A 10,157-nucleotide genomic window follows, 5' to 3' on the forward strand; every position below is an offset into this window, starting at 1 on the left:
ATTTCTAATTTTATTGATTGGGGCCCTCTCCTTTTTTTTCTTGATGAGTCTTGCTAAAGATTTATCAATTTCATTTATCTTTTCAAAGAACCAGCTTTTAGTTTCATTGATATTTTCTCTTCTTCATTTCTGTTTCATTTATTTCTGCTCTGATCTTTATGATTTCTTTCCTTCTACTAACTTTGGGTTTTGTTTGTTCTTCTTTCACTAGTTGCTTTAGGTGTGACATTAGGTTTTTTATTTGTGATTTTTCTTGTTTCTGGAGGTAAGATTATATTGCTATAAACTTCCCTCTTAGAACTTTTTACTGTGTCCCATAGGTTTTGGATTGTCATGCTTTCATTTTGATTGTCTCTAGGTATTTTTTGGTTTCCTCTTTGATTTCTTCAGTGAGCCATTGGTTGTTTAGTAGCACATTGTTTAGCCTCCATGTGTCTGTGTTTTTTACAGTTTTTTTCTTTTTCTTGTAGTTGATTTCTAATGTCATGGCATTGTGATATGAAAAGATGCTTGATATGATTTAAATTTTCTTAAATTTACTGGGGCTCGATTTGTGGCTCAGCATGTGATCACTCCTGGAGAATGTTCTGTGTGCACATGAGAAGAATGTGTATTCTGCTGCTTTTGGATGGAATGCTCTATAAATATCAGTTAAGTCCATCTGGTCTAATGTGTCATCTAGGCCTGTGTTTCCTTTTTGATTTTGTCTGGATGACCTGTCCACTGATGAAAGTGGGGTGTTAAAGTCCCCCACTGTCGATTTCTCCCTTTATGGATGTTAGTATTGGGTTGGCTAAAAAGTTCATTCAGGTTTTTCCATAAGATATTACAGAAAAATGCGAACGAACTTTTTGGCCAACTCAATATTTGCCTTACATATTGACGTGCTCCTGTGTTTGGTGCATATATATTTACAATTGTTATATCTTCTTCTTGGATTGATGCCTTGATCATTATGTAATGTCCTTTGTCTCTTATAAGTCTTTATTTTAAAGCCTATTTTGTCTAATAGGAGTATTGCTACTCCAGCTTGCTTTTGATTTCTATTTGTGTGGAATACTTTTTTCCATCCCCTCACTTTCAGTCTGTATGTGTCGCTAGATCAGAAGTGGGTCTCTTGTAGACATATATATGGGTCTTGTTTTTGTATCCATTCAGCCAGCTTATGTCTTCTGCTCAGAGCATTTAATCCATTTACATTTAAGGTATTCATCAATGTGTATGTTCTTATTGCCATTTTGTTAATTGTTTTGGATTTGTTCTTGTAGGTCTTTCTTCCCTTCCTCTTTTGTTTTCTTGTGATTCGATGACTAATTTTAGTGTTATGTTTGGATTCCTTTTTCTTTTGTGTGTGTGTTTATCTATCGTAGATTTTTGATTTGCAGTTACCATGAGGTTTGGATATAGCCATGTATATATAATCAAGATTGTTGTAAGTTGCTGGTCTTTTAATTTTAGATGCATTTTCAATATACTGCGTTTGTGCTCTCCTCACAATTGCTGGGTTTTTTTTTCATTTTAACATCTTTATTGGAGTATAATTGCTTTACAGTGGTATGTTAGTTTCAGCTTCACAACAAAATGAATCAGTTATATATATACATATGTTCCCATATCTCTTCCCGCTTGCGTCTCCCTCCCTCCCACCCTCCCTATCCCACCCCTCCAGGCGGTCACAAAGCACTGAGCTGATCTCCCTGTGCTATGCGGCTGCTTCCCACTAGCTATCTACCTTACGTTTGGTAGTGTATATATGTCCATGCCTCTCTCTCGCTTTGTCACCGTTTACCCTTCCCCCTCCCCATAGCCTCAAGTCCATTCTGTAGTAGTAAGTCTGTGTCTTTATTCCTGTTTCACCCCTAGTTTTTTCATGACATTTTTTCCCTTAAATTCCATATATATGTGTTAGCATACGGTATTTGTCTCTCTCTTTCTGACTTACTTCACTCTGTATGACAGATTCTAGGTCTATCCACCTCATTACAAATAGCTCAATTTTGTTTCTTTTTATGGCTGAGTAATATTCCATTGTATATATGTGCCACATCTTCTTTATCCATTCATCCAATGATGGACACTTAGGTTGTTTCCATCTCTGGGCTATTGTAAATAGAGCTGCAATGAACATTTTGGTACATGACTCTTTTTGAATTATGGTTTTCTCAGGGCATATGCCCAGTAGTGGGATTGCTGGGTCATATGGTAGTTCTATTTGTAGTTTTTTAAGGAACCTCCATACTGTTCTCCACAGTGGCTGTATCAATTTACATTCCCACCAACAGTGTAAGAGGGTTCCCTTTTCTCCACACCCTCTCCAGCATTTATTGTTTCTAGATTTTTTGATGATGGCCATTCTGACTGGTGTGAGATGATATCTCATTGTAGTTTTGATTTGCATTTCTCTAATGATTAGTGATGTTGAGCATTCTTTCATGTGTTTGTTGGCACTCTGTATATCTTCTTTGGAGAAATATCTATTTAGGTCTTCTGCCCATTTTTGGATTGGGTTGTTTGTTTTTTTGTTATTAAGCTGCATGAGCTGCTTGGTTGTTTGTTTTTTTGTTATTAAGCTGCATGAGCTGCTTATAAATTTTAGAGATTAATCCTTTGTCAGTTGCTTCATTTGCAAATATTTTCTCCCATTCTGAGGGTTGTCTTTTGGTCTTCTTTATGGTTTCCTTTGCTGCGCAAAAGCTTTTAAGTTTCATTAGGTCCCATTTGTTTACTTTTGTTTTTATTTCCATTTCTCTAGGAGGTGGGTCAAAAGGGACCTTGCTGTGATTTATGTCATAGAGTGTCCTGCCTATGTTTTCCTCTAAGAGTTTGATAGTTTCTGGCCTTACATTTAGGTCTTTAATCCATTTTGAGCTTATTTTTGTGTATGGTGTTAGGGAGTGATCTAATCTCATACTTTTACGTGTAGCTGTCCAGTTTTCCCAGCACCACTTATTGAAGGGGCTGTCCTTTCTCCACTGTACATTCCTGCCTCCTTTGTCAAAGATAAGGTGACCATATGTGCGTGGGTTTATCTCTGGGCTTTCTATCCTGTTCCATTGATCTATATTTCTGTTTTTGTGCCAGTACCATACTGTCTTGATTACTGTAGCTTTGTAGTATAGTCTGAAGTCAGGAAGCCTGATTGCTCCAGCTCCGTTTTTCGTTCTCAAGATTGCTTTGGCTATTCGGGGTCTTTGTGTTTCCATACAAATTGTGAAATTTTTTGTTCCAGTTCTGTGAAAAATGCCAGTGGTAGTTTGATAGGGATTGCATTGAATCTATAGATTGCTTTCGGTAGTAGAGTCATTTTCACAATGTTGATTCTTCCAATCCAAGAACATGGTATATCTCTCCATCTATTTGTATCATCTTTAATTTCTTTCATCAGTGCCTTATAATTTTCTGCATACAGGTCTTTTGTCTCCTTAGGTAGGTTTATTCCTAGGTATTTTATTCTTTTTGTTGCAATGGTAAATGGGAGTGTTTTCTTGATTTCACTTTCAGATTTTTCATCCTTAGTGTATAGGAATGCCAGAGATTTCTTTGCATTAATTTTGTATCTTGCTACTTTACCAAATTCATTGATTAGCTCTAGTAGTTTTCTGGTAGCATCTTTAGGATTCTCTATGTATAGTATCATGTCATCTGCAAAGAGTGACAGCTTTACTTCTTCTTTTCCGATTTGGATTCCTTTTATTTCCTTTTCTTCTCTGATTGCTGTGGCTAAAACTTCCAAAACTATGTTGAATAAGAGTGGTGAGAGTGGGCAACCTTGTCTTCTTCCTGATCTTAGTGGAAATGCTTTCAGTTTTTCACCATTGAGGACGATGTCTGCTGTGGGCTTGTCATATATGGCCTTTATTATGTTGAGGAAAGTTCCCTCTATGCCTACTTTCTGCAGGGTTTTTATCATAAATGGGTGTTGAATTTTATCAAAAGCTTTCTCTGCATCTATTGAGATGATCATATGGTTTTTCTCCTTCAATTTGTTAATATGGTGTATCACGTTGATTGATTTGCGTATATTGAAGAATCCTTGCATTCCTGGAATAAACCCCATTTGATCATGGTGTATGATCCGTTTAATGTGCTGTTGGATTCTGTTTGCTAGTATTTTGTTGAGGATTTTTGCATCTATGTTCATCAGTGATATTGGCCTGTAGTTTTCTTTCTTTGTGACATCCTTGTCTGGTTTTGGTATCAGGGTGATGGTGGCCTCGTAGAATGAGTTTGGGAGTGTTCCTCCCTCTGCTATATTTTGGAAGAGTTTGAGAAGGATAGGTGATAGCTCTTCTCTAAATGTTTGATAGAATTCGCCTGTGACGCCATCTGGTCCTGGGCTTTTGCTTGTTGGAAGGTTTTTAATCACAGTTTCAATTTCAGTGCTTGTGATTGGTCTGTTCATACTTTCTATTTCTTCCTGATTCAGTCTTGGCAGGTTGTGCCTTTCTAAGAATTTGTCCATTTCTTCCAGGTTGTCCATTTTATTGGCATAGAGTTGCTTGTAGTAATCTCTCATGATATTTTGTATTTCTGCACTGTCAGTTGTTACTTCTCCTTTTTCATTTCTAATTCTATTGATTTGAGTCTTCTCCCTTTTTTTCTTGATGAGTCTGGCTAATGGTTTATCAATTTTGTTTATCCTTTCAAAGAACCAGCTTTTAGTTTTATTGATCTTTGTTGTCGTTTCCTTCATTTCTTTTTCATTTATTTCTGATCTGATTTTTATGATTTCTTTCCTTCTGCTAACTTTGGGGTTTTTATGTTCTTCTTTCTCTAATTGCTTTAGGTGCAAGGTTAGGTTGTTTATTCGAGATGTTTCCTGTTTCTTAAGGTAGGATTGTATTGCTATAAACTTCCCTCTGAGAACTGCTTTTGCTGCATCCCATATATTTTGAGTCGTCGTGTCTCCATTGTCATTTGTTTCTAGGTATGTTTTGATTTCCTCTTTGATTTCTTCAGTGATCATTTCGTTATTAAGTAGTGTATTGTTTAGCCTCCATGTGTTTGTATTTTTTACAGATCTTTTCCTGTAATTGATATCTAGTCTCATAGCGTTGTGGTCGGAAAAGATACTTGATACAATTTCAATTTTCTTAAATTTACCAAGGCTTGATTTGTGACCCAAGATATGATCTATCCTGGAGAATGTTCCATGAGCACTTGAGAAAAATGTGTATTCTGTTGTTTTTGGATGGAATGTCCTATAAATATCAATTAACTCCATCTCGTTTAATGTATCATTTAAAGCTTGCGTTTCCTTATTTATTTTCATTTTGGATGATCTGTCCATTGGTGAAAGTGGGGTGTTAAAGTCCCCTACTATGAATGTGTTACTGTCGATTTCCCCTTTTATGGCTGTCAGTATTTGCCTTATGTATTGAGGTGCTCCTATGTTGGGTGCATAAATATTTACAATTGTTATATCTTCTTCTTGGATCGATCCCTTGATCATTATGTAGTGTCCTTCTTTGTCTCTTCTAATAGTCTTTGTTTTAAAGTCTATTTTGTCTGATATGAGAATTGCTACTCCAGCTTTCTTTTGGTTTCCATTTGCATGAAATACCTTTTTCCATCCCCTTACTTTCAGTCTGTATGTGTCTCTAGGTCTGAAGTGGGTCTCTTGTAGACAGCAAATATATGCGTCTTGTTTTTGTATCCATTCAGCCAATCTGTGTCTTTTGGTGGGAGCATTTAGTCCATTTACATTTAAAGTAATTATCGATATGTGTGTTCCCATTCCCATTTTCTTAATTGTTTTGGGTTCGTTATTGTTGGTCTTTTCCTTCTTTTGTGTTTCTTGCCTAGACAAGTTCCTTTAGCAGTTGTTGTAGAGCTGGTTTGGTGGTGCCGAACTCTCTCAGCTTTTGCTTGTCTGTAAAGGTTTTAATTTCTCCATCAAATCTGAATGAGATCCTTGCTGGGTAGAGTAATCTTGGTTGCAGGTTTTTCTCCTTCAACACTTTCAATATGTCCTGCCACTCCCTTCTGGCTTGCAGAGTTTCTGCTGAAAGATCAGCTGTTAACCTTATGGGGATTCCCTTGTGTGTTATTTGTTGTTTTTCCCTTGCTGCTTTTAATATGTTTTCTTTGTACTTAATTTTTGACAGTTTGATTAATATGTGTCTTGGCGTATTTCTCCTTGGATTTATTCTGTATGGGACTCTCTGTGCTTCCTGGACTTGATTAACTATTTCCTTTCCCATATTAGGGAAGTTTTCAACTATAATCTCTTCAAATATTTTCTCAGTCCCTTTCTTTTTCTATTCTTCTTCTGGAACCCCTATAATTCGAATGTTGGTGCGTTTAATGTTGTCCCAGAGGTCTCTGAGACTGTCCTCAGTTCTTTTCATTCTTTTTTCTTTATTCTGCTCTGCAGTAGTTATTTCCACTATTTTATCTTCCAGGTCACTTATCTGTTCTTCTGCCTCAGTTATTCTGCTATTGATCCCATCTAGAGTATTTTTAATTTCATTTATTCTGTTGTTCATCATTGTTTGTTTCATCTTTAGTTCTTCTAGGTCCTTGTTAACTGATTCTTGCATTTTGTCTATTCTATTTCCAAGATTTTGGATCATCTTTACTATCATTATTCTGAATTCTTTTTCAGGTAGACTGCCTATTTCCTCTTCATTTGTTAGGTCTGGTGGGTTTTTATCTTGCTCCTTCATCTGCTGTGTGTTTTTCTGTCTTTTCATTTTGCTTATCTTACTGTGTTTGGGGTCTCCTTTTTGCAGGCTGAAGGTTCGTAGTTCCTGTTGTTATTTGTGTCTGTCCCCAGTGGCTAAGGTTGGTTCAGTGGATTGTGTAGGCTTCCTGGTGGAGGGTACTAGTGCCTGTGTTCTGGTGGATGAGGCTGGATCTTGTCTTTCTGGTGGGCAGGTCCACGTCTGGTGGTGTGTTTTGGGGTGTCTGTAGACTTATGATTTTGGGCAGCCTCTCTGCTAATGGGTGGGGTTGTGTTCCTGTCTTGCTAGTTGTTTGGCATAGGATGTCCAGCACTGTAGCTTGCTGGCCGTTGAGTGAAGCTGGGTGCTGGCGTTGAGATGGAGATCTCTGGGAGATTTTCGCTGTTTGATATTATGTGCAGCTGGGAGGCCTCTTGTGGACCAGTGTCCTGAAGTTGGCTCTCCCACCTCAGAGGCACAGCACTAACTCCTGGCTGCAGCACCAAGAGCCTTTCATCCACAGGGCTCCTTAATTTGGGATGATTCGTTGTCTATTCCTGTATTCCACAGATGCAGGGTACATCAAGTTGATTGTGGAGCTTTAATCCGCTGCTTCTGAGGCTTTTTTCTTCGCCTTGGCGCTTCGTCTAGTTTCACTTGCTCACAGGGAGCCACGGGCAGAGGCCTCACACCAGCCCTTCTGCCCAAAGTTCCTGGTGCAGAACCGCCCTGGCGACACCTCGGCTCGGGACCGTTTCACAATTGCTGGTTTTGATATCATATTTGTGTGCAGCTGATTTCCTACCTTTACTATATATTTGCCTTTAGCTGTGAGCTTTTCCAATCGTAATTTGCTTGTTTCTAGTTGTGGCCTTTTCTGCTTAGAGAATTTCCTTTAGCATTTGTTGCGAAGCTGGTCTGGTGGTGCTGAATTCTCTTAGCTTTTGCTTGTCTTTAAAGCTTTTTCATTTTTCCTTCGAATCTGAATGAGAAACTTGCTGGGTAGAATATTCTTGGTTGTAGGTTCTTCCTGTTCATCACTTTAAATATATTGTGCCACTCCCTTTTGCCCTGCAGAGTTTCTGCTGAGAAATCAGCTGATAACCTTATGGGAGTTCCTTGTATGTTATTTGTTGTTTTTCCCTTGTTGCTTTTAATATTTTTTCTTTGTCTTTAATTTTTGTCAAATTGATTACTATGTGTCTTGGCGTGTTCCTCCTTGGGACTGTACACTTCCTGGACTTGGGTGACTGCTTCCTTTCCTATATTAGGGAGGTTTTCAGATATTTTCTCAGGTCCTTTCTCTGTTCTTCTGGGACCCCTAGAATACAAATGTTGGTGTTTTAATGTTGTCCCAGAGGTCTCTAATACTGTCTTCATTTCTTTTCATTCTTTTTTCTTTATTCTGTTAGGTGGCAGTGATTTCCACCATTATGTCTTCCAGCTCACTTATCAGTTTTTCTGCAATCAGTTCCTTCTAGTGTATTTTTCATTTAAGTTATTGTATTGTTCATCTGTTTGTTCCTTAGTTCTGGTAGGTCTTTGTTAAACATTTCTTGTATCCTCTCGATCTGTGCCTCCATTCTTTTTCCAAGATCTTGGATCATCTTCACTATCATTACTCTGAATTCTTTTTCCAGTAGATTGGCTATCTCCAATTCACTTAATTGTTCTTCTGGGGTTTTGTTACTTCACCTGGGACATATTCCTCTGCCATGTCATTTTGTGTAACTTTGATTGAGGTTTCTGTTCTGCAGGCTCCAGAATTGTAGTTCTTCTTCCTTCTGCTGTCTGCCTTCTGGTGGATGAGGCTGTTTAAGAGGCTTATGCAGGCTTCCCAGTGGGAAGGACTGATTCCTGCCCACTGGTGGGTGGAACTGGGTCTTATTCCTTGGGTGTTTGGCCTAAGGTGTCCTAGCACTGGAGCCTACAGGCTGTTGGGTGGAGCTAGGTTTTTGGGAGAAAATGGTGGCCTCCAGGAGTGTTAACGCCAATGAGTACTCCCAGGAACTACTGCTGCCAGTGTCTTGTCCCTACAGTGGGCCACGGCCATCCCCGGCTCTGCTGGAGACCCTCCAATACTAGTAAGTGGGTTTGGCCCAGTCTCTTATGAAGTCACTGCTTTTTTCCCTGGGTCATGGTGTGCAGGAGGCCTTGTGTGTGCCCTCTAAGAGTAGAGTTTTTGTTTCCCCAAGTCCTGTGGAATTCTTGTGATCAAACCTTACCAGTTCTCAAAGCCAGATCCTCTGGGGTCTCCTCCTCCTGTTGCCAGACCTCAAGGCTGGGAAGCCTGATGTGGGCCTCAGGACTTTCATTCCGGTGGGAGAACTTCTGTGGTATAATTATTTTCCACTTTATACGTTGCCCACCTGGCAAGTATGGGAGTTGATTTTATCACCCTCCAACTGTCTCATTGTGGTTTCTTCTTGCTTTGTGAAAGCAGGTTATCTTTTTTGTTCTAGCATTTTTTTTTGTTAAATCGTTATTTAGAGGTTAGTTGTGATTTTGGTGTTTTTTGTAAGAAGGGGTGAGCTCGCGTCTTTCTATGATGCCATTTTGACACTTTCTCCTGACCATTACTATTTCAAACTTTAAGATGTTTGATGTAATCCCTGATACCATAAAGAAAATAGCTATAGAGTGGCCAAGATGGCAGAATAGAAGTACACCTAAGCTCACCCCCACTCAGGAGCACACCAAAATCCAACACTCTGCAGAACGATCATTGTTGAAAAAGACTGAAACCTACCAGAAAGATACATAAAGACATAAAACAAGGCACATAGGAGGGGCTGATTCATGATATAATCAAATCCCATGTCCCCCGGGTGGTTGACCCACCAACTGGAGCATAATTGAATTAGAGAGATTTTCCCACAGGAGTGAGAGTTCTGAGTCCCACATCAGGCCCCCTAGCCTGGGGAAAAGGAGCCCCCAGAGCATTTGGATATGAAGGCCAGCAGGGCTTGAGTGCAGAAGCTACACAGGATTGGGGAAAACAGACTTCACTCTTAAAAGAGTACACATAAAACCTCATGCGCACTGGGACCAAGAGCAAAAGCAGTAATTTGAAAGGAGCCTGGGCCAGACATACCTGATGGTCTTAGAGGGTCTCCTGGGGAGTCGGGGTGCAGCTGTGGCCCACCCTGGGGACTTAGACACTGGTGGCAGGTATTATCAGTGAGTATTCATCTGCATGAGCTCTCCTGGAAACAGTGCCACCCAACAGACAGGCTTCCTAAAGACCTCATGAGCACACAGCCACCTGCAGACACACCTCTAGACATCCTTGCCCCCCAGAGGACCAAGACTCACCTCCATCCACCAGGGTGCAGGCACCAGTCCTTCAGAAGTCTCTAGATTAGCTTCACCCACCAGTGAGCAGAAACCAGAAGCAAGAAAACTATAGTCCAGCAGCCTTCAGACTGAGTCCACAAACGCATGCCAGTGACCATCCTGGGACCAGCTGGCCCCCTGCCCTTGGGTGAAGAG

Source organism: Lagenorhynchus albirostris, chromosome 1 (assembly GCF_949774975.1).
Source record: "Lagenorhynchus albirostris chromosome 1, mLagAlb1.1, whole genome shotgun sequence".
Lineage (NCBI taxonomy): Eukaryota > Metazoa > Chordata > Mammalia > Artiodactyla > Delphinidae > Lagenorhynchus > Lagenorhynchus albirostris.